The sequence below is a fragment of the Stegostoma tigrinum genome, chromosome 4 (genome assembly GCF_030684315.1).
Source record: "Stegostoma tigrinum isolate sSteTig4 chromosome 4, sSteTig4.hap1, whole genome shotgun sequence".
NCBI classification, from domain to species: domain Eukaryota; kingdom Metazoa; phylum Chordata; class Chondrichthyes; order Orectolobiformes; family Stegostomatidae; genus Stegostoma; species Stegostoma tigrinum.
The window spans coordinates 127727851-127753120 of NC_081357.1; the positions used below are offsets into that span (position 1 = coordinate 127727851).

The following is a 25270-nucleotide window of genomic DNA, read 5'->3' on the forward strand; positions in this document are numbered from 1 at the left end:
TGGAGAGGGGAAGTGTTTCAGTGATACCCTCAAGGCCCCACTGGCAAAGTGCAGCATTCCCACAGACACCCGGGAATCACTGGCTCAAAACCATCTAAAGAGGAGGAGGAGCATCTGGGGAGGTGTCAAGCACCTCAAGGCTTGCCGTTGGAAGAATGTGGAAGCCAGGCAGAAACAGCAAAAGGAGCGCACTGCCACGCCAATGTCCCACTCACCCCTTCCAGTGACCACCAGCTGCCCCAAGTGTAACCACTTATGGACTCACCCTGAGAGTGGGAGCTAGTCATCCTCATCGGGAGGAACAGGGAAACTCTGCTGCTGGGAGGGAAGAGAAGGAGTGAGGGCTGAAGTATGGAAAATAAGTTGGATACAACTAAAAGTCCTATCAACCACAGTGGTGTGAAATCCTTGATTGGTGAGAAAGGTGGATCAGCAATTAGAACTGCTTCCTCACATGCCAGAGACCCATGTTCAATTCCAGCCTTGGATGACTTTCTGCTTGAAGTTTGCACATTCTCCCTGTGTCTGTGTGGGTTTCCTTTGGGCACTCAAACCTCCTCCCACAGGAAGATGTGCGGATTAGGTGGGTCAGCCATGCTAAATTGCCTCATAGGTTCAGGGTTGTGCAGGCTAGGTGAGTTACCTGTGGTAAATGTTGGATTACAGGGAGAAGTTGGGATGACCTCCTGAGGGTCAGTGCAAACTTGATAGGTCAGATGGTCTCTATTTGCACTGTCGCGGTTCTGCGATTGCTGACGTCACTCAGTCTCATAACAGATGTATCGGGTTCCTCAGAAACCGACAGGGCAGGAAAGAGTTAAAAGAAATTTAATTGTATCTGGGTTAAAATTCCTACCAGTTACGTGCAGGTCATTTTCAAGTGCCTACCCCAATAGGACAAACAAACTCGTTCAGGGGAACAGATACTATTTGTTAAAGAATTATAATAAAAGCACTCTGCTAGAAAAAGACTACTCTACTGATTTTGTCGAGGAACTGATAACTGTAGTACTTTGTATCTGGTACAATTTAGCATAAAAACAAGCCACATCTACTGTCTGTAAGAAATAGAGAGAGAAAAGAGAAAGAGAGAGAGAGAGAGTTCCAGCTCGAGCCTAAAGCTCAAAACCAAGTAACAGCAAGCTCTCTGAATAAAGGCAACTGAAGGCCATTCTACCATTTCTCTATCTCTCACTCAGGTTCACCATGCAAGAAGACTCTCTGTAAGAGGACGGACAGAGAAACTGGGAGATTGGAAAGTATTCTTTGCAGGAAGTAGGGTCTGAGGATGTAGAGTCGAGGTAACTGGGGAAGTCAGTAGTTTTGCACTGGATTTGATGGCCAGCCTATCCTCAGAAATGGAAACAGAGATGTCTAGAAGAGTAAGGGAGGAATCAGAGATGGATCAGGTGAAGGTGAGAGCAGGGTGGAAATTGGAAGTGAAATTCATCAATATTTCAAATTCCAAAGAGATGGAAGCAGCACCAATGCTGTCATTGGTGTTTTGTAGAAAAGTTGTGAGTGGAGACCCGAGCTGGATTGGAATAAGAAATGTTCCACATACTTCACAAAGAGATAGGCATCACTGGGACCCATGCGGGTACACACGGCCATACCTTATTCTGATGAATGTAGGTAGAGTTAAAGGGAGGATGATCTCGGCCTGGCGCTAAGCCCGAAGGCTAACCCATTGGGTAATGGGTTAATAAAGGGATTGTATGTCCATGGTAAAGAGGAGGTGACTGGTGCCTGCAAACAGAAAATTCTGAAACTAACATAAATTGTCAGAGCATTCACAGATGTAAGTGGGAAGGCACTGGGCAGATGTTGAATCAAGGTTGGAAGAGATAATTTCCATGGGGCAGAAATGGTGGGTCAGCCTGAGCAGTCCGGTTTTTAGAGTTTGGAAAGAAGATAGAATTTGTTAGACTGTTCATCGAGACATGCAGGTAATGTTCTGGGGACCTGGGTTCAAAACCAAACATGACAAATAGTGACAGAGCTAATGGGAACCGCGCTCCAGCGATGCTGCTTGGCCTGCTGTGTTCATCCAGCCTCACATTTTATTATCATGACAAATAGTGAACAGAGATAAAGGCATCACGGCAAATAGTGAAGTTTGATTTCAACAACAATCTGGAAATAAGGGTATAGTGATGACTGTGAAACCACTGTTAGTTGTTGGGAAAACCATTTGGTTCATTAACATCTTGTAAGGAAGATAACCACCGTTCTCACACAGCAATATGGTTGACTCTACCATATTTGGGCAATTATGGGATGGGCAATCGATGCTGATCCAGCCAGTTACACCTGCATATGTAAATCAATAACAAATAAAAAGAACAGTATGGAGTTTGTAGGCTGTGGGAATGAGCCAATTTCTGAATTTAGACAAATCCCAAACTGAGCCGAAGTGAAACAGAATTAAATTGCTCTCTTTTTAAAAGCAACCTGCTCAGGTTGTTATGGCACATCTCAGTTGCTGTTCTTGTCAACCATAAAGGGGCTGCATTTCTAACATTAAGTCCTTGATGCCCATCCTTGTGAATCAGTAATCTCCAAATGCTTCTTGACATTTTCCCCATTCCTAATGTTAAACTGACTGGCCTGTAGATATGAGGACATTCTGTATACTTGTCGAATTTTCATCTTTGAGGTCAGAATCACACTCCGGGACATTCCCTGATGTCACGAGCTCAGGATGAATAGTCCATCCCTCACTCCTACACCCCCCTCACTCTCTCCACCCGACCACTGCAGTGTTATGATCGGGTGGCACAGTCGCTCAGTGGTTAGCTCTACTGCCTCACAGTGACAGGGACCCGGGTTCAATTCTGTTCTCAGGCAACTGTCTACATGGAATTTGCACATTCTCCCTGTGTCTGTGTGGGTTCTTCTGGGTGATCCAGTTTCCTCCCACAGTCCAAAGATGTGCAGGCTAGGTGGATTGACCATGCTAAATTGTCCATAGTATTCAGAGATGTGTAGATTGGGGGATGGGTCTGGGTGGGATGCTCTGAGGGTCAGTGTGGATTTGTTGGGCCAAAGGGCCTGTTTCCACACTGTAGGGATTCTACAGTGTCCATGGTGAAGAGTATCCGGTGAAGAGGAGGAGACCGGTGCCTGCAAACAGAAAATTCTGAAACTGACATAAATTGTCAGAACAATCACAGATGTAGGTGGGATTATCATAGGTCATCATATGATCTATGAGGACCCCATTCAGTGTCATGTGATCTTCACTGCTATTATGTCCTATACTTTCCAGGGCCCCTCATCTCCTCAACTTCCCACAATCCACTTATTTCAGTATAAATAGTAAATAGCAACATATGAAAGTCTTTGAAAGACCCAAAGATCGGTCAAAAGTAAAATGTATTATGTAAGTAGCCAACTTTACAGTATCTGTCAAAATAATCAAACATTTTCTGAAAATCACCGTTCTCTTAAAGAGTCATAAATCTGCCAAAATTAACAATCCACATTTCCCTTCACAGGTGTAGCCAAAATAAATCTCTGAGCAGAATAAATCACTTGATTTGAAGGTGGGCAACAATTCATTGTGCGAGTCCACCAAACAAATATATAATTAATCCTTTTGACTCTTTAGACCTTTGTCACAGTTTAAAAACAGCCAAACAGATGGGTGAGGTAATGTCAATGAAAACATTAACGTAATAGGGAAATTGCACACGATCAGATCTGAACTCAAAATAGTGTGCATTGCAAATGTAGCATGTTATTCAGTGGATCACGCACTCTAATAGATCTAAAGGCTTTTCCTGTTGCTGGTTGTGAAGAGTAATAATTTCATAACGACAGTATTTAGTCGACATTTCCCTTTTTAAAAGATGTGAATAAGTTAAATTAAAAAAAGGTCACAATTCATTCTGAAGAATTTCATTAAGATATGTGGACTTGGTGATTCATTTTGTATTTACCTTTCCTATATCTAATCCATTATTAATCCACAATCATGACTCTCTCTGCTGGTGTGATTAATTTTGCCTACAAGAGCCCATCAGAATTTTAGAAGCTTAGAAATAGCTCATATTACAGTGGTGCCAACAACACTGAGATTGCCAAAGATTCCTGCTGTGCACGTTTACCCTGTGTCATTGAAAATTGCCAGGGATAGAAATGTAGGGGGAATCTGCGATTTAGGTTTTATACACTACTTTTTAAAGCACGCTTTAAGTCCTCCTACTTCATGTCAGGGTGAGAGAATACACTGTCTTGCTCTAATAAAGGTGCATATTAGACAGCTTCCAATCTTTTGGCACCTCCCTCATATTTATTATCGCTGCTTCTGCTTCCTTTAGCTACCTGGATCCCAAACCATCTGAACTGATATCTATTACAAACAAAGCTAATCATTCCAGTACATCATTTTTCAGCTCATCTATTTCTACTGATACTTTCTCAGCTTCACTTTTCTTGGTAAAAATGGATACAAGGTACTCATTAAGTTTTCTAGCCTTGTTTCTGTACATATATTCACATTTCTGTTTCATTAATAGGACTCACTCCACCTTACTATTTACACATTTATAGAAGCCTCCTGGATTCCTTCTATTTAGATTGCCATTTTATTCTTATATCATGTCTTTGCAAGTCATACATTTCCTCTTCATTTCTGCTCTTGCCTTCAAGCATTCAGCTTGCTTTGTGCTTGAACAGTTCACCTGACATATAGCACACGTATTTTTCTTTTATCATGTTCTCTACATGATTCATTCACAAAGGAGCATTGGCCTTACTTCCCCAACTTAATTCTCATTGGAATGCTGCACCTAGCTTGAACCTGAAGCTTCTCAACTTTAAAAGTTATGACTATTTCATTATGATGTTTCCTCTCAGGTCTTTTTGTTCCATTTTGCTGGCAGAATCCCTTCTCCAAAAATTAACCAGCTTCCAATTTAAATGTTTTAATTTTTATGTCTATCTAAATTCCATGGTATAATGACTACTGTAACAGAAATAATCCCCCACTGGCACTTCATCACTTGACCTATGTCATTCCCCAGCAGAATGTCAGCAATACTTCTTCCAGGCTGGGTTAAGTCAATAATAATGGTCAAAGAAGTTCTTCCGATCAATGAAAAAAGATAGGATGGTAGACACAAATTACTGCAGGTACTTGAATCTGCTCTGACCATGTAAAAAGCTGGACATTTCAGTGAGTCAGGCAGCGTCCAAGAAGAGAAAGCCAGCTTACATTTTGAGTCCAGATGACTCATTGTGATCTCCAAGATGGCATGGCATATTGGTTTGCTCCTCCATCCTTCCAATCTGAGGACTTACTGCTTTGCTAACAGAAGGTAAGGGTACCATTGTTCTGTCTAATTACAATTGCAATAGTGACATGAACAAGGAGAGAGGTCTTGGCCTCAGTTTTTGGCTATAATTGACGTTAAACTGAATTCCTGAACCCTTCTGAAGGAGTTTTTCTCTCCTTTCCAGGTGTGTCAATAGATTTTCTAAACCGTTCCACTGAACTCATTTATTACAATGTAATGAAGAAGTTGATCCAACATCAGGTGTGACAAAGAGGTATTGTTCAGCAATTATGAAATATATTATTCAATAATTTAAAGTAATGCACCGGTTGCACCACTTACAATAACAATCTGATTTTCATTATGTGCTGTTGGCAAGTCACTAGAGCTAAGATTTTGGTTTAATTATTTCTTTAAATATTGACTTACTGCTCAACTGAAAATAAATGTCACCCTGCCACATCCCTTGTATGCTCATTGCCTAAACAGGCAGGTTTGTTTGACCAGTGCTTGGATGTTGCAGTTTCTGAAATGGGGAATGGGAAATACAAACTGGATGAAATAGCGTAGCATTTTTTTATCTGTAGTAGAACATGTGGTAGACCTTCCAAGATGGCGGTGAGCAGGTCAGCAGTGTCTGGCTCCTGAGCACGGGGCTTGGCCACTCATGGCTCATGCGGCGAGTTCTGCTTTATAGCTGTCTCTCCAGCTTAGAAACTTTTTTTAAAATTTGTTTTTGTTGGCCTGGGGCCTCTTCCTGATGTAATTCTGCAGGAAGGCCTAGGGCCCATGTATCTCCATCCCCACTCCATCTTGGGCAGTGGCTTTGAAAGGCAATCTAGGACCACCTCGGTCAGCTCAGAGACAGGACCCTACTGGTCGACTCAGAAACAGGGCCCTATTGGTCGGCTCAGAAACAGGCCCCTATCAATTGGCTTGGAGACAGGCCCCCTCGGTTAGCTCGGAGACAGGACCCTATCGATCATCTTGGAGACAGGCCCCCTCGGTCAGCTCAGAGACAGGACCCTTCTCATTGACTCAGAGACAGAGCTCCATTGGTCGGTTCAGAGAAGGGCTTATCAGTCAGCTCGGAGAAGGGCCCCATCGGTCTGCTTGGAGACAGGCCCTCTCAGTTAGCTTGGAGACAGGACCCTGTCAGTCAGTTCGGAGATAGGACCTTGGTGCAGTAAGGGGTGTATTTATCAATATGAACTATATGCCATTGAGGTTTAAAGTCAATGTCCTTGCTCTCGTTAAAGAAACATTTAAAGGACTAACAATGATACAGCTGTAAATGGAATGCCCACACTTAATTTGTATATATGCCTGATGCACTGCGAAATTCAACAGGATGGCCGTACTATAGAACTATAGATCTCATTTTTAACTTTAAGATGTAGCTCCTGTGCCAGGTTCCGGATAACCTCATAAACTAATTGAACATCCTACTCAAACTCAACACGAAACATTAACTCTGATTTCTCTCCACAGGCGCTGCCAGATCTGCTGAGCTTTTCCAGCAATTTCTGTTTTTGAATTTATTGAAGCCCCATGTGACGTTGCAAGCACAGGTTAATCTATCAGCGTCACTAATCGTTTTAAAGAGAGATACAGGTGAGTTTTTATTTTAGTTAACACAATGTGGAGGTGATGAAGGGTCTAGGCCCGAAACGTCAGCTTTTGTGCTCCTGAGATGCTGCTTGGCCTGCTGTGATCATCCAGCCTCACATTTTATTATCTTGGAATTCTCCAGCATCTGCAGTTCCCATTATCTGTGGAGCAGAAGGGACCCCTTTTTGTTGCAGTCTTACTCAGGAATGAAAGAAAATAAAACAAGATTACTGAAAATAGGCAGTAGCATAGAGTGTATAGATGGGTCTGTATCTGAGGGAGTTTTAAAGAATGAGAGGTGATCTCATTGAAACCTGCAACATATTTAAATGAATAAACCGGATAGTTATAGTTAATATATTTCCCCGATTGGAGATTCTAGAACCACACGGTACAATATAAAAATGAGCAGGATGCTGCTTTGAGAATTTTTTTTTGTTTTACTCAGAGAGTTGTGAACCCACAGAGAACTGTAGAAGGCCAATATTTGAGTATGTTTAAGGTAGAGATGGATAGATTTCTCGTTGACTGTGGGATACCAGATTATGGGGATGGACTAAGTAAATGGGAAGTCAGAGGAAAACGCTCCTCTGGTTGGAGTCATACCTGGCACATGGGAAGATGATTGTGGTTGTTAGGGGTTAGTCATGCCAGCTCCAGGGCATCGCTGCAGGAATTCCTCAGGGTAGTGTCCTCAGCTCAACCATCTTCAGCTGCTTTATCAGTGACCTTCCTTCCATTAGGAGTGAGATTGCTCACTGGTGATTGCATAATGTTTAACACCATTTATTACTCCTCAAAAACTGAAGCAGTCCATTGCCCCGATGCAGTAAGACCTGGATGATATCCAGGTTTGGACTAACAACTGGTAAGTAATATCTATGCCACACAAATGCCAAGCAATGATCAAATGTAATGAGAGAGAATCGAACCATTGCTACTTGACATTCAGTGGCATTATCAGCACTGAATTCCCATTAACAACATCCTGAGGATTGTCACTTGAATAGCTGCAGCATCACCGAAAGATCACGTCAGAGGATAGGAATACTACATCAAGTAACTCACCTCCTGACTCCCCAAACACTGTCCACCATCTACAAGGCACAAGTCAGGAGTGTGATGGAATACTTTCCACTTGCCTGGATGGGGGCAGCTCCAACAACACTCAAGAATCTCAACACCATCCCAGACAGAACAGCTTGCTTTGTTGGTACTACGCCCACAAACATTGACTCCCTCCACTACTGACACTCAGTAGCAGAAATCTGTAACATCTAAAAGATGCACTGCATAAGTTCACCAAGTTCCTTTAGACAGAAACTTGATTGTTCTGTCCTTCTCAGGCTCCCACCCACAATCCTTACTCTGGTACATTGATGACAGCATCAGTGTTGCTTACCTCTCTCGTCAGAATTGGGAGAATTAATTCAAGTTTGTCTGCAGTTTCCACCTTGCTCTCACCTTCACCTGGCCCACATCTGACTCCTCCCTTTCTCCTCGACATCTCTGTTTTCTTTTCTGGGGATAGGCTGGCCAGCATTATCCACTATAAACACATCGATTTCCACAGCTACCTTGACTATGCATCCTCACACCTTGCTTCCTGTAAAGACTCTATTCCATTCTCTCAGATCCTCCATTTCTGTCATATCTGTTCTAATAACACCAACTTCCACAGGTGGTAACGGAGGGTGCGGGGACGGGCGGGGGGGTTGGGAGGGAACCCTCCGAAATGTCCACCTTCTTCCTCAACTGACAATACTCAGCACCGTAGTTGACAAGGCCCTCAGCTGCATCTGACCTATCTGCTGCTTTCTGACCCTCAGCCTTCTGTTCCCTCCCACAACAGGGATAGTGTCCCCCAGTGCTCAATTACCACACCACCGGTGTCCAAATCCAGGGAATCCTGTAACGTTCAACATGTTACCTCCACCAGACACATATTCCCCTCCTTTCTCTTGACAGCCTTCCACAGGGATCATTCCCTCCAGGACACTTTATTCTGTTTCTCCTTCACTCCCAGAACACCCCCATAGCCCTACGGCGTCTTCCCCTGCAACCGTAAAATGCAGAAGGTGTAGCACCTGCCTGCTTACTTCCTCCCTTCTGTCTATCTCAGGCCCCAAACACACCTTCCAGGTTAAGCAGTGATTTATCGGTACTTCCCAGAATCTAGTCTACTGCATTTGCTGCTCACAGTGTGGTCTCCTCTGCATTAGGAAAACAAAGTGTAGATTGGATGACCACTTCACAGAACACCTATGTTCTGTCACTGAAATGACCCTGTGCTTCCAGTTGCCTGCCATTTCAACACACCACCCTGTTCCCGCGCCAACACCTTTGTCTTAGTCTTACTGTTGTGTTCCAGTGAAGCCCACACAAGCTGGAAGGAAAACACCTCATTTTCCTGTTGGGGATTCGGCAGAGTTTAGGACTCAACATTGATTCTAATTATGACAGAGCATAGACATCCTCCTCCATGTTTGTTACCCTTCCCCACACCATGAGATCCTGTTTGCCAACCCATTTTCAACTGTTTACACTTCCTGTTTAGCACCCATTCCATATTTATCTCTTTCCTGGCTTATCATCAGCAATCTATTCATCTGCTTCTCCATTTCTTTTCTCTCTCTCTCTCTGGGCACCATCTCCATTTCTTCGACATGCTCCTTCTGCACCACCCCTACCCCGCTTCGACTCCACCCCCATCATCCACACAAGTACCACCATTTCTCAGCTGCTCACAGTTCTGGTGAAGTGTCACTGGACTCAAAACTTTGAGTCTGTTTCTCTCACTAGCAGTCCCACAGAGTTTCTCCAGCAATTTTACTTTTTGTTTCAGATCTCCAGCATTCATATCTCGTTGTTTAGTTTTAGGGCAAATCTGTTTCTTTTCATCACAGTCATGGTATTATTTTAGGTGGATCAATACATTTGACTGTAATGTGGAGGTGGTTATGGAAATACAGGAGAGCAGTATTTTCTCCATATTTATATTATTGCTTCATAACTTGCAGCTTCATCACTAATTGTTTTGGGACCAATTAACTCAATTAACCAGGTGGCCAGAGGCTAGGTGAGATTAACATAGTCATGGGATTTGATCTCTGTTATAGCTGAAGCAGACTCACAATCTGCTTCCTTATCCCACCTGCAGTTACGAAAAAAGCACTTTGCTGTGGTTCAGTGCATACTCACCAGGGCCTACCTTCAGCCAGAAAGCTAAAGTAGAACTATTTATTATTAGGAACATAATTACTGTTGCATATTTCCATTTGAACTACAATCTTTGTTTTGATTACATGTGTTGCTCCAGCTGGCTTTTTTGAGTAAAACACATTCCTGATATTGTCCATTTGAATTGTCAAACAAATTACATACAATCTTAAAAAGAAAGACTAAAACCTTCATTACAATACATATGTGGAATTTTGGAAACTACTTTTTACGTCACCTTGTTAAACAAATGCTGTAAATCTTCGCGGACAGGGGTTACCATTTTCAGAAAACATGCATTTAAGGATATGTGCACGGAGTTCAAATGTCGTCCACACAATTTCTAATAAGGCATTTATGTTGCGAATGACATTTGTACAAATTCTGCAGTCTGTATTTAATGAAAACAGGATTGATTGATTACTTCACGATGATCTTTTTTTCCATGAGCAATGGCACAACTTACATCAGATCCAACTTGCTATTCTTCAAATAAAACTGTTGTAATTAATAAGCATTTTTAGGATATTAACTGACTAATTCAAAGCAAATTATAGTCCTCTTTCACTTGCCTTTCTAGAATTCCCTGTACACTTCAAGGTTAGCCCTTTTCCATAACTGTTAATATTCTGTAATTTCCGCACCAGAATCAGAACATAAGTGGCATAATATTAGTTAAAGAACAGGTAGACTATGTCTAACAAAATGGCTAACTCATCAATAACTTTAGTAACAAGTGTTGAAAAATGGAAATTGCTCTTAAGAAAGGATCATTATGTGATTTCAATGAATTAGTGAGGTCTAGGCAATCCTGAAGCATGAATAAGCCTGTAAGATATCGAAGCAGAATTCAGCTGTTCAGGCCATTAAATCTGCTTCACCATTCAATCATGGCTGCTATGTTTCAAAAACCCATTCTCCCTATTACCCTTGACCCCCTTACTAATCAAAAACCTATCTATCTCTGTCTTAAATACAATCAGTGACTTGATCTGCAGAGCCTTCTGTGATAACACGTTTCACTGATGCACCGTCATCTGGCTGAAGAAATTCCTCCTCATTTCAGTGCTAAAGGATCATCCCTTCACTCTGAGACTGTATCTTCAGGTAATAATCTCTCCTCCTAGTGGAAACATCTTCTCTATATCAATCTATCCAGACCTCTCAGTGTCCTATAAGTTTCAATGAGATACTCCTTACTCTTTCAAACTTTATCAAGTACAGACTCAGAGTCCTCAACTGATCATTGTTTGACAAGTTTTTCATGCCCAGGATCATTCTTGTCAACCTCCTCTGGACTCCCTCCAAGGCCAGCGCTTCAGTTGTTAAATATGGGACCAAAATCTGTTCACAATATTCAAAATGTGGTCTGATCAGAGTCTTATACAGCTTGTGTTCTGTTCCTGCTACTAGAATTACATGTGAGACAGTCCATTTTACTGACTTTGCCTTTGCCAACGGTGTGCTTATGGGATGTTACTATATTGGAACAGTTAATGATAGTTTATTATTTTAAGTATTTTGTTAGAGTTACAGTTAAGCCAGTTATTTTTTAATTTTTATTTTGTCTATATTTTAACTATAGTGTTTGAATGAAGTGTTTTGCTTCAAACCTGGTAGTTTGACCAATCAAATTGCATCTGGAACACAAAGTCTACCACTTGCCTTTAAAATAGGGGAACATTCGGGTCTAGGTTATCTCCTTATCTGTCATGAGGGGAATGGGTTTGTTCAGAGCACTAAGATATGGAATTGAAGAATAAAGGATTCTTACAGTTGTACTTGTTGCTGTTGTGTTGATAGTAATATTGGTAATATTATTTGATAGAGACACAGTTAACCTTAGCTTTAGAATGTTTAAGATTTCATTTCCAAATATGCTGCAATACTATCCAAACCATTTTAAAGAAACTTCAGTATTATTTATGCACATTCAACATTCTCTCAGAACTTACTTATTACCACTAAGGATTATAATTTTAAAATTCATCTTATGTTTAATTGCCTTGATTGGCACAACTGAACAATGCAAAGTTTGACACTAAAAATAAGCATAATGAAATACAAACATGTGAATAGCCTTGACAACTAAATCAATATTTTAATCTTGTCACAACCATTTCTCAACAATACTATAATTCAATCATTTTTGTATGTAACTATGCACAAGGTCAGGCAAAAGAATTGGTATGCATTTTGCTCATTTTTTTGTAAAGTATAAAATGGGCAGCAAACATTTCAATTTAGCAGTGTTGGCCTGTTTCCAACTCCCAAACACCCAAAACAAATATGTCATTAAAGGCCATTATTCCTGTTAAAGATTCCTGCTAGAAATTTCTACAGTGTGCGCAAATGAAACATACCGTTGTTAAGGCTTGCCACACTCAAATATTCAGCAGTTCCAGTGCCAGACACTCAAAAGAAGGATCAATGAGAAATTTATTTCATAAAACCTCTACTCATGGAGCTTGTAGAACAGGATTGAACCTTCCACTTTGCTGAATCAAAGATTGCCAAACGCCAACTTTACTCTGTTCCCATTGTAGGCCCCTATAACTTCCTGCCCAGGACTGTTATCAACTCTTCAAGTGTTCAACATTACACAGCATTGAGTCTGAACCCAAAAACCAGTCCAGAATAACTCTGTCCCATCTCGTAAACTAAAAAACCTCATTGTTACTCCGTGTGCCGCATGTTACTGAGGCTAGGAACGGAAACATGGTACACTTGAACACGTGGCTAAAGGGCTGGGGTGGGGGAAGGGTTTCGGATCATTGGGATGTCTTCCAGAGAAGGTGGAACCTGTACAAGAATGTTAACTAGAGGGACAGAAATATTCTGGCAGGGAGGTTTGATCGCACCACTTGGAAAGCTTTAAACTGGTGTGGCAGGGAGTAGGATGCCTGAACCATAGGTCAGCAAGTTTAAGAGACTAGAGAAGAGTGTGAGATTAAGAAGAGTTTGGGAAGAGTTGGTAAGGGAAGAGTTTGAAATTAAATGTGGCTAAGAGGAAAAGCTGTCAGGGAAAGGTGGCTGAGCTCAGCGGAACTGGAGGCTTAGACTGTGCTTACTTCGATACAAGAAGTTTAACAGGTGAGAAGAATGAACCTAGATTAGTGCATGCAAGTATGATATTGTTGGTATCACAGAGAATTGGTTTAAAGAGGGACAGGAATGGAAGCTTAACGTTCTGGGATTAGAGTATGGGATAGCCATATTCCTGTGAAAATGAAGGACAGGAATAGCAGGATTCAGGAATTTCAATGACTGAGGAAATTATCAGTTTAGTCAAAAAAGGGGGAGCATACCAAAGATTTGGGCAACTAAAAATAGACAAAGTCCTTGAAAGGTACAATAAAAATTAGGAAGATTAAATGGGGAGTTAGAAGAGCTAAAAGGAGCTATGAAATGTCATTGGAGAGCAGGGTTAAGAAGAATCCCAAGGCATTTTCTACATTTATTAGGAACAAGAGGGTAGCTATGGAAACAGTAGGCCCACTTGGTGATAAAAGAGGGAGGTTATGCATGGAGCTAGAGAAAGTGGGTGAGATCCTGAAATGAGTACTTTACATCGGTATTGACCAAAAAGTGGCATGTAAGACATGTTGAGGTTCAGGAAAGGTGTGTGAATACTCTCGAACAGGTCAACATGATGAAGGAGGAAGCGTTGGCTGTCTTGAAATGTATTAAAGTGGACAACCCCCAGGGCCAGATGGGAATTATCTCAGGATAATGCGGGCGGTAAGGGAGAAAATATCTGGGGCCTTAACAGATATCTTTGCATCCTCTTTGGCCTCAGGCAAGTTTCCAGAGGACTGGAGAATGTTGTTTCTTTGTTTAAGAGGGGAAATGGAGATGATCTAGATGATTAAGAGCCTGTCAGCCTGATGTCAGTGGTGGGGAAGATGTTGGAGAAGATCCTGAAAGACAAGATTTATTCACATTTGGAAGTAAGTGGACTTGTTAACAATAGGCAACATGGGTTTGTGTGGGGAAGATCATGTCTCACCAACTTGTTTGAGTTTTTTAAGGAGATGACAAGAATGATTGATAAGGGAAGGGCAGTGGATGTTGTCTATATGGACCTAGTTGAGGTATTTGATAAGGTACCTCTTGTAGATTGGTACAAAAGGAAAAGTCTCATGGGATCCAAGGTGTGCTGGCTAGATGGATACAAAATTGGCTTGGCCATAGAAGTGCTGTTGTGTTTTCCTGTCTGGTACTTAAACTCTGAGAACTCCAGAGTTTCATTGGAGCCTGCTCTGATGATGTTACCTAGAAGGGTAATGAAATTATCTGTGACCTAACAAACCAGCTCAGTGAGTGAACCAACCACAGAATTAACAGTCCCCTTTTGGCATCTCTTTTGGGACGCTATTTAGATATTTAAACCGGGCAAGTAGGACGTGAACTTTCTCAGTCTTCTTTAAAGGCTGACTGAACCAATTGCGTCTGACCATTAGAATTTTCCATTCAGCCATAGGACTGATCTTTGTTATGGTTTGGATTTCCAGGTAGCTGCATCTTCTCTACAAAGGGCTGGTCCATGTTTGTAGAAAGATGAGTTTGAAAGTTGATTGAGGCACAGGATTTTACAGTGATTAACAAAGACAATTCTTTGTAAAAGTATCAAAGATAATGGGAACTGCAGATGCTGGAGAATTCCAAGATAAAAAAATGTGGAGCTGGATGAACACAGCAGGCCAAGCAGCATCTCAGGAGCACAAAAGCTGACGTTTCGGGCCTAGACCCTTCATCAGAGAGGGGGATGGGGGGAGGGAACTGGAATAAATAGGGAGAAAGGGGGAGACGGACCGAAGATGGAGAGTAAAGAAGATAGGTGGAGAGAGTGTAGGTGGGGAGGTAGGGAGGGGATAGGTCAGTCCAGGGAAGACGGACAGGTCAAGGAGGTGGGATGAGGTTAGTAGGTAGCTGGGGGTGCGGCTTGGGGTGGGAGGAAGGGATGGGTGAGAGGAAGAACAGGTTAGGGAGGCAGAGACAGGTTGGACTGGTTTTGGGATGCAGTGGGTGGGGGGGAAGAGCTGGGCTGGTTGTCTGGTGCAGTGGGGGGAGGGGACGAACTGGGCTGGTTTAGGGATGCAGTAGGGGAAGGGGAGATTTTGAAACTGGTGAAGTCCACATTGATACCATTAGGCTGCAGGGTTCCCAGGCGGAATATGAGTTGCTGTTCCTGCAACCTTCGGGTGGCATCATTGTGGCACTGCAGGAGGCCCATGATGGCCATGTCATCTAGAGAATGGGAGGGGGAATGGAAATGGTTTGCGACTGGGAGGTGCAGTTGTTTGTTGCGAACTGAGCGGAGGTGTTCTGCAAAGCGGTCTCCAAGCCTCCGCTTGGTTTCCCCAATGTAGAGGAAGCCGCACCGGGTACAGTGGATGCAGTATACCACATTGGCAGATGTGCAGGTGAACCTCTGCTTAATGTGGAATGTCATCTTGGGGCCTGGGATGGGGGTGAGGGAGGAGGTGTGGGGACAGGTGTAGCATTTCCTGCAGTTGCAGGGGAAGGTGCCGGGTGTGGTGGGGTTGGAGGGCAGTGTGGAGCGAACAAGGGAGTCACGGAGAGAGTGGTCTCTCCGGAAAGCTGACAGGGGAGGGGATGGAAAAATGTCTTGGGTGGTGGGGTCGGATTGTAAATGGCGGAAGTGTCGGAGGATAATGCGTTGTATCCGGAGGTTGGTAGGGTGGTGTGTGAGAACGAGGGGGATCCTCTTGGGGCGGTTGTGGCGGGGGCGGGGTGTGAGGGATGTGTTGCGGGAAATACGGGAGACGCGGTCAAGGGCGTTCTCGATCACTGTGGGGGGAGATTGCATTTCCACATTGACTTATTAAAAAATTCTTCTCAGCCATAGTTGGAGAGTGGAAAAGATGCACCATTAAAGCCATTGTGTATATTGTATCAGCTTATGTCCTTTAGTAGGAAATCAAGTGAACTTTATCATTACAAAATCCCTTAGCCATTAATGTTATTTCTTTCAAAGTCTTTTGAAAACTGAAGACTGAAAATGATAAAGAAAGTAGAAAATGAAAGGAAAGGTGAACAAAAAAGAATCTGTTAAAATTTATCATCATTGTTCAGGGTTTTGAAGGACTATTTATTTTAATAGTGTGGCGTTTGTTTAATGCCCAGAAACTGAGTAGGATTATTACTTCGATATGATGTTAGAATTAACAGTAATAAGCCTGTAACCAATAACTAGCCCATGTATGTTCGAATTGATGCAACCTAGCAGGTAGGTTAGTGGTTAACATGTAAGAAAAACATTTCAGCAATTTACTCTGTGACTGTGCTGCAAAGTAATCTCAATTTATTACTTGCCATCACTTATTTAGTGTAGTTAGATTGTGATACGTTAATAGTGAGATTGTTAGACTTTCCATTTTTTATGCATGAGTTGTGCATATATGATTATAAGCCTGGAAAAATAAAGTATTATTTAGCATGCTAACATTGCAGTTTAAGGAGATTTATTTGAAAACAAATTAATACAGAAAGCAAAAATATAGAAAATGCCTTTTATGCTGTCCATAATGCTTCTAAGCATGTCTGGTGACTGTACAGTTTAACACGTATATCCTCAAGAATGAAACCTTCAGTGACATGACATTGAGCAGAGACCGGTATTGGCCAACTGAAAAATGTTACTTACCATAAGGATAAAAGTTTGCAACCAACACTATCTCACCAATGTAAAATGGCGCATGAGGAACATTTCAATGTTATTAGCACTTCACGAATCGACAAAGAAGCTAACCTGGACATCAATGTTAATCACTCAGACTTACTGAAAAATGCGAAACTGTCTGATTTTTGTTTAATATTGACAGATATCAGCTCCAGTTAATTAGCAACCAATTGTCAAATTTTGTTTTATCAAATCTTTGTGAAATATGCTGGTTTTTTAATGATGTTGAAGGTTCTATATGATGTAAACTATGTACAGACTATTTTAAAAATGCAGTTTGATTTATGTATAAAAGGTCATGCCTGAGTAACTTGGTTAAATGTTTTGAGGTGGGGCTATGAGGGTATTGTTTTTGATGTAATCGATGTGGATTTACTACGGTTTCTGAACAAATCCTGTATGGCAGGAAAAATCAAATCGCATGGTTCTAAAAGGAAGTGGCAATTTGGATCCAAACTTAATTCATCAGGACAAAGAAAATTCATTTGTGGATGAGGGCATCACTGGCAGGCCTGCACTTCTTGCCCACCACGAGTTGCCTTGAGAAGTTGGTGGTGAGCCGCCTTCTTGAACTGCTGCAGTCCACCTCCTATGGGTTGACCCACAATGAATTAGGGAGGGAATTTCAGGATTCTTACCCAGTGACAGTGAAGGAGCGGCAATATATTTCCAAGTCAGGATGGTGAATGGCTTGGAGGAACTTGATGGGGCTGGTGTTCCCGTGCATCTGCTGCCCTTGTCCTTCTAGGTGGAAGCCATCATGGTTTTGCTAGTTGCTGACTGAGGGTCTTTGGTCACTTTCTACATGGCATCTTGTAGATAGTATACGCCGCTGCTACTGAGCATTGGTGGTGGGGGGAGTGGATGCTTGTGGATGCAGTACCAATCAAGCGGGCAGCTTTGTCCTAGATGGTGCCAAGCTTCTTGAGTATTGTTGAGGCTGCACTCATCCAGGCAAGTGGGGAGTATTCCATCACACTCCTGACTTGTGCCTTGTAGATGGTGGACAGGCTTTGGAGAGTCGGGAGGTGAGTTACTTGTGACATTATTCCTAGCTTCTGACCTGGTCATGTAAACACTGTGTTTATAAGGCAAGTCCAGTTGAATTTCTGATCAGTGGTAAATCCCAGGATGCTGATACGGGAGGATTCAATGATGGTAACACTATTGAATGTCAAGGAGTGGTGATTAGATTGTCTCTCATTAGAGATGCTCATTGGCTGGCATTTGTGTGGTACAAATGTCACTTGGCACTTGTCAGCCCAAACCTAGATGTTGTCCAGATCGTATTACACTTGAATGAGGACAGTTTCAGTATGCTGATGCTGAACATCATGCAATCTTTGACATTTTACATTGGGCAGCACTCAGCACAGAACCCTGTGTTCGTTATAGTGTAAAAGGCACATAATTAGAAACTTAGTAGGCAATATAAAAATTCACTATGTAGTCAATAGGGAGAAAGAAATTATGCATTGTTGAAAGTATTAATGAACTGGATGGTGGTCAGGAAGTGGAGTTCAATCCAGGAAAGAGTGAGATAATGCATATGGGAGGTCAAATAAAACAATCTTACACGAAAAAAAGTACAATACTGAGAAGTGTAGGTGAACAGAGGCACCTTGAAATAAAAGGAGAAAATTCTGGTGAAGTTTAATTGGTCTGGGAGCAACTGTGGAGAAAGAAACAGAGGTAACATTTCAAGCCCAATATGACTCTTAGTCAGAACACCTTGAAGCATATGTGCAGAGATTCCAGAAGGTTATGAAACATACACATAAATTAGTTAAGAAGGCACACAAAGTACTTTCCTGTTTATCTGAGACATAGAATTTAATAACATTGAAACATATTGGATCCTTAAGGGGCTTGATTGAGTACATGCTAAGAAGGTTTTACCCCTTGTGGACAAGTTTCAGACCAGAGGGAAAAGTCCCAGGGTAAAGGGATCAATTTAAGACTGAGATGAGAAGGAATTTATTCTCTCAGAGGATTGAGAGTCTTTGGAGCTCTTTGCCAGAGAGAGCCATGTGGGCAGAGTTCTCATGTATATTTAAGGTTGAGATGGGTAGATTCTTGATCACTCGAGGAATTAAGAATTATAGGGAAAGGACGGGAAGGTGGACATGAGGAATGTCAGATCAGTCATGGACCTTTTGAATGGTGGAGCATGCTTGAAGGACTGAAGGGCTTATTCCTGTTCCTATTTCTAATGGCCTTGTAGCAGCATGGGGGTTATGTTAAATCTATGTCTGTGGCCATATGTTTCATAAAGTACATTGTAAAATTCTGGTCACGGCATACTGGAAGGATTTGATCATATAGAGTAGACAGAAGGGAAATTGATAAGGATCTTGAGTGGAAAAGTGTGTTTTCCCTTTCGGTATGGATTAAATAAGTCGTAGTTGTTTTCTTTGAAACTGACAAGACTGTGGGGAGATTTAAACGAGTGTATAACATTACGAGGGTCCCAGATAGGGTGGATAAAAAGATTAATTTCCCTTTGCCGACAAGTCAATAATCATGGAGAAAGAACTCATTGTAATTGATGGACAGGTTAAAGAAGATTTGACGAGAAACTTTTTTTTTCCCAGATCGAGGGCAGAGCCTGGAGTTCACGCCCAAAAGACAGGCACAGGCAGAAGTGTGCATCATGTTTATAAAAGTTGCAGCTCTTCACTATGAGTGTTGTAATCTGTATGGTGAAAGTATAAAACAAGTTCTGATAATTGGATTGAGTCTAGCTGCTCCTTTCTTAGTTATAATTGCTTTAATTTAACCTTATTATCAGCAATAAGCTCAATGGCCTCTTTCCATACAGTATTTTATCTGTTTCTAAGTGCATTTCCTTGAAAAATTTCACCAGCCAACATATTCTCAGGATGTCACATGCTTTTATCTTAGAAATATTCCAAAACATATGTCTACCAAGAGAAAAGCTCATTCCTGCTGTGTTATAGTTATTTGAAAGGTATGTTTCATTCCCATGTAATAAGCACAAACATAAAGCCACTCATATTTTGTAATGGCAGTATAATAATGCCATTTGCAAGTGAAATACGTTACTTACTTGACATTACATGCTTCACAACTTCTAACAATTTTCACCTTGTGGGAAAAAAATCAAATTTCACTTCACAACATGGATTATCCTGTCTGACATTATAATGTATTTTGAAAATGTTTAAATGAATAACAGGTGATATTAATAGTTTGTTGTGGGGGGTTACACTGGCTAAGCAGCTTTTATGACTATCATTCCATCTGAGTTTTACAAATTTCCATCTAATACACTTGGATTGCTTACTGCATTGAAATTAAGATTTGTCATGGTTGCCTCCTGTAGTTTTGTCATGACTAGGACCCTAGAATGTTTTATACTTGTTGCAGAATCTAAGAATCTTGCAATACCAGCAATCATTTAGCCAGTCACAAATGCTGACAATCAGAAAGAATTATCTGGTTTTGTCCATTTTTCAAGTTAGTGAGAATGCTTACTTCATATTCATTTCTGGTATGGTATTTAGAGTGCTAAAAACTATGGAGAAGGAACTTCAGTTACTTGGGTCAACATCAGTCAACATGATACAAATTGTGAAAGGTTTTGATAGAGTAAGTAAGGGGAGATTCCTGACCCTATCATTGAGTTCCTGCATTGTGGAAGCAGGCCATTTGGCCCATTGAGTCCACACTGGCCATCCAAAGAACATGCCATGCAGGCCCAATCCACCTATCCAATCCCTGTCATCTGCATTTCCCATGGCTGACCCAGCCAGCCTGCACATTCCTGGATACTATGGGCAATTATCATGTCCAATCCAACTAGCCTGCACATCTTGGGGCTTAAAATATTAGTTAAGAAAAGATTGTAACAAATGTGCACTAATGTAGGATCGGTAGCGAAGGATGCATCAGGGAAGTGAAAAAGAATATAATTCATGCAGTAATTTGTTACAATCTCAGTGCAGGACTTGAAAGGGTTAGAGACACAGATTCTCTAGCAATTTTCAAAAAGGAATTGGACAAGCATTTGAAAAATAAATACTGAGCTGTGAGAAAAAAAGCAGATTTTAAGTAGGGCATCATCCAACCATGATTACCCAGGGAAGTTAATGACAGCATTGAATTGAAAGAAAAAAAACATACAATGTGGCAAAATAAAAAAAACGAAAGAACTCCAGATGCTGTAAATTAGGAACAAAAGCAAATTTACTGGAGAAGCTCAGCAGGTCTGGCTAAGTCAGAGCTGAGGAAGGGTCAACGGACCCAAAACATTAACTGTTTTCTCCTTCACAAATGTTGCCAGACCTGTTGAGCTTTTCCAGCAACTTGGTTCTTGTACAATGCGACAAAGCATTGGAAAATTTTTTAAAATGAACAAGTTACCCAGAGAAAAGGATGTAAATAAACATTGAAGATAAGTATAAGATCAGGTGGACATGCAGAGCTTCTTTAAATATGTCAAAGGAAAGACAGAGTGAAAAGTTAACATAGGTCCTTTAGAAGTTGAAGAAATAATGGGGAACCAAAAAAATAGTAGAGTTGTTGAATAAATACGATAGAAGACATGAGTAGCATTCCAAAAATAAATACATAATCGAAGACCAAAAGGAGGAAAAATAAATATAATAACTGTCACTCAGAAAACTCCTGCGGCTAATGATCATAAGACCTTGGACCTCATAGAATGCATCCTAAAATGTTAAAAGAGTAACTGCAAAGACAGTGGGCAGACAGATAGTAATGTTCCAAGACTCCATAAAATTCCAAAAAGCCCCAGAGGATTTGAAAACAACTAATGCAAACACTTTATTTCAAAAGGGAAGGAGACAAAAGCAATTATCCATTGTCCAACTAACTTACCATTTGTTATGGGGAATATTTTAGTGTTTGCTGTGAAGAATATAGTTGTAGAGTATTTAGAAATATATAACATGATCAGGCAGAATCTATATAGCATCACAAAGGAGAAGTCATGTCTCACAAATGTATTAATTCCTTGAGAAGTTAATAAGCAGGATAGCTAAAGGGAAAGCAATGGATGTAATGTATTTAATTTTCAGACGACATTTGATAAGGTACCAAACATTAGACCACTCAGTAAGATAAGAGCCCCTGATGTTAGAGGCAGCATATTGACATGGATAGACAATTGCCTAACTAGTAGATGACAGGGAGTTAGGATAAGGGAGGCATTTTCATGATGGCAACCTGTAACTCATAGAATGCCGCAGGGATCAGTGCAGGTGTCACAATTATTTCAAGCACCTTTACAAATGACTTGGATATGGAAGTAAACGTACATAGCTAACTTTGCAGGTGACACAAAACTCAGTGGAAAGGCAAGTGGTGGGAATGACACAAAGAGTCTGCAGAGGGATATAGACAGATTCAGTGAGTGGACAAAAGCTTGACACGTGGAACATAACACACAAAAATGTGAGATTATGCACTTTAATAGGAAGAGTAGAGGAACTAAACATTATTTAGATTGAGAAATACTACCAAAAGTGTAATATCATATTCCTTGTTCTGTCCTACTATCCTGATGCATTTTTGTATAATATGATCTGCCTGCACTGTGTATAAAACAAAACTTGTCACTGTTCCTAGATACATGTGAAAATAATAAATCAAATCAAATCCAATCAAATAAAAAATCTGACATACAAGTTCTGTGGGTGGTAGGGGAGGGAAATAGAATTTTGGCCTTTACTTCAAAGGGAGCAGAGCATAAAACATTAATGACCACTCCTCCATCATAAGGTCAGAAGTGGGGATGTTCACCACTGATTGCACAATGTTCAGCACCATTCATAACTCCTCAGATACTGAAGAAGTCCATGACCAAATGCAATTAAGGCCTGGGTAATATTCAGAGTAGGTTTAATAAATGATAAGTAACATATGTGACAGATGATTGTCACTGTCTGACACTTTCCACAAGTAAGAATCTAACTTTCTCCCCTTGATGTTCAGTAACATTATCATTGCTAATGCTCCCACTATCAAAATGCTAGAGGTCAGCATTGGCCTGAAACTGAACTGGACTAGCCATAGACGTACTGTGGCTACAAGAACAGGACAGAGGCTAGGAATCCCGTTGCAAATAACTCACCGCTTGACTCCTCAAAGCCTGTCCACCACCTGCAAGGTTCAAGGCAGGGGTGTGATAAAATACAGTCTACTTGTCTGTATGAGTGCACATTGACAACAACAAAGAAGCTTGACACCCTCCAGGACAGAGCAGCCCATTTGACTGACAACCCATTCACCACATTCAACTACCTTTATCAATGATGCATTGTGGCAGCAGTCCCTACAATCTGTATGATGCCCTGCAGTAACTCAGCAAAGCCCTTCCAAATGCCTCAACCATACCTCCCAGAGGAATAAGGACAAAAGATACAAGATATCATCACTACCAGCAACTTAGCCTGATTTGGAACTCTTTCACCATTTCTTCATTGTCACTAGGACAAAATGCTGGAATTATGATCCTGCTAGTATTGTGGGTACCCCAAGAACAACCGTGGTTCAAGTCAGCAAATCACCAACTATTTTTGCAAGGGAATTAGGGATAAATAATTAGCTGTGGTCAAGCCAGCAGTGCCAACATCACACATACAAAGGAAAAGAGATAGAATTGTGATGATTTATGTTGCTTTCAGTTTGATCATGAATTTCCAGCAGTCTGCCATTTTAATCAGTCTCTGAATATCAAAAACTCACTTTGTAAAAGGAACCGATTTCCCTTTGGCATGCGACAGGTTTGCAAAGTCTGTTATGAGGGTTAAAATTATCTGCACACTGAGAGCAAGAAGCACCAAATTTGCATAAGATGAAGTCACAATTGTTGGAAAAGAGTTAATACAGTGTGGAGCATGAAACAACATCTTGGAAAGGGAAATTTGTTTTGCATAACATTAAAGTTTTGAGGGCAGGAACAAATTTGCCTGAATTTAAGCAACAGGAGTTAAAGTGAAGCATCATTTTTGAGAGGGGGGGAGTAAGGAAAGGAAATTTAAAGAATGTTTGGGTATTCTATCACATGGCCATATTCAGGCTAAGAGACATGAAGGTAGAGTTCATTAAATTACCGCTCGGCCTGACTCTGAAAACTTTCAGAAACTTCTCGTGTCAATTTCTACAGCTGCTCCCCTTCCTTACTGACAAGTTCCTAAAAGTATACTCATTCCACTGACCTAACTCACGTCAGACATTTCACACCTTTCATCACCTCTTGTTTGTATGATTCAGTATGCTGCATTATACCTCGCCATTAAGTTCTCAAATAAGCTGCCCCCTGAAAACTTTAATGGGAATTTTGGAGCAATGAGCATTGCACTTTCAACTTATCAGACAGCAACCTTTTGATACTGAGAAACAGTGAAATAAACTAAGTCAGCAGCCAGCAGAATGGGCATAAAAACTTCAGCAAAGGAAAAATTTGAGACGTGTATACCAGAAACTTAAGAAATAAATTTAAAGAGCAAGAAAGATTAAAAAAAATAGTGTGTATTCAACAGTATTCAACCTGGTCTTCTTATAATTTCCTTTGCTATTATTCTGTACATTTTGCTGTTTACATATGCTTCAAATAAAATATTTCAGCCATTTAATTGTTTCCATACAGATCATGGGTGACTAATGAGTTATCAGTGATATACCTCGAAAGGAAAATATAAACCATCAACAAATCAAAGACAAGCACTGTAAGATTCAATTCTCATAACAACCTAGGGTAATACTGTTTCTGAGACATTTGTAAGCTTTAGGAATTATTGAAGTCAGCCTCATCTACCCCCAGCAATGCAAGCTCAGAGCAGGATGTATGTCTGAAAGTTGGAAAATCTATGAAAACAGTATCGCAATTTGAGAGGTGATTTTAGTCACTGTTTAAAAAATGTGGAGCATTATTTATTGCATTAAAAATAACTGCTTCTGTCTTTAAATTCAAAGTAATATGATCTTATCTATTAAAAATCTTCCTAAATTACTTCTTAAATTCAATTTACTTCAAAGACACAATTTCTACATTCAATCTCTAAGTTTAACCCTGACTTCAAATTCACTTAGAAATTCCCTGTGGCTACATTGGGCCAATAGTCTCAAATTTGATTTGTATATCTGGATCCAGCATTATAACTTACAAATGCCATCTGCATTAATTTTGACTATTTTATTTTCAGTTTTAGTTTTTAATTTCAAAGAGCCTCCTTTTCTGACTTGAATTACCAGGGCGTTTTTATGAATATTGTTGAAATGCGTGTTCAGTTTAGTACAAGGCATATATTGTGCCTCATTTTCTGAACATGGACTGAGTGTTTGGGACTAGTCGTATATGGATCACTGATTTGTGTGTTGACAGGAAGTTCAGAAAAACCCACAACCTTGATTACTCACAAGGGAATATAGTTATTCCTTTAAAAAATAGAAATTGAATCTAAAT

General features: G+C 40.8%; 1 long non-coding RNA gene across 1 annotated transcript in view; it reads right to left on the reverse strand.

Moving 5' to 3' along the window:
* The window catches only part of LOC132209576 (uncharacterized), a 140099-nt gene that overhangs the window by 35778 nt on the left and 79051 nt on the right, over nucleotides 1-25270 (reverse strand). The gene's annotated exons all lie outside the window — the stretch shown is intronic.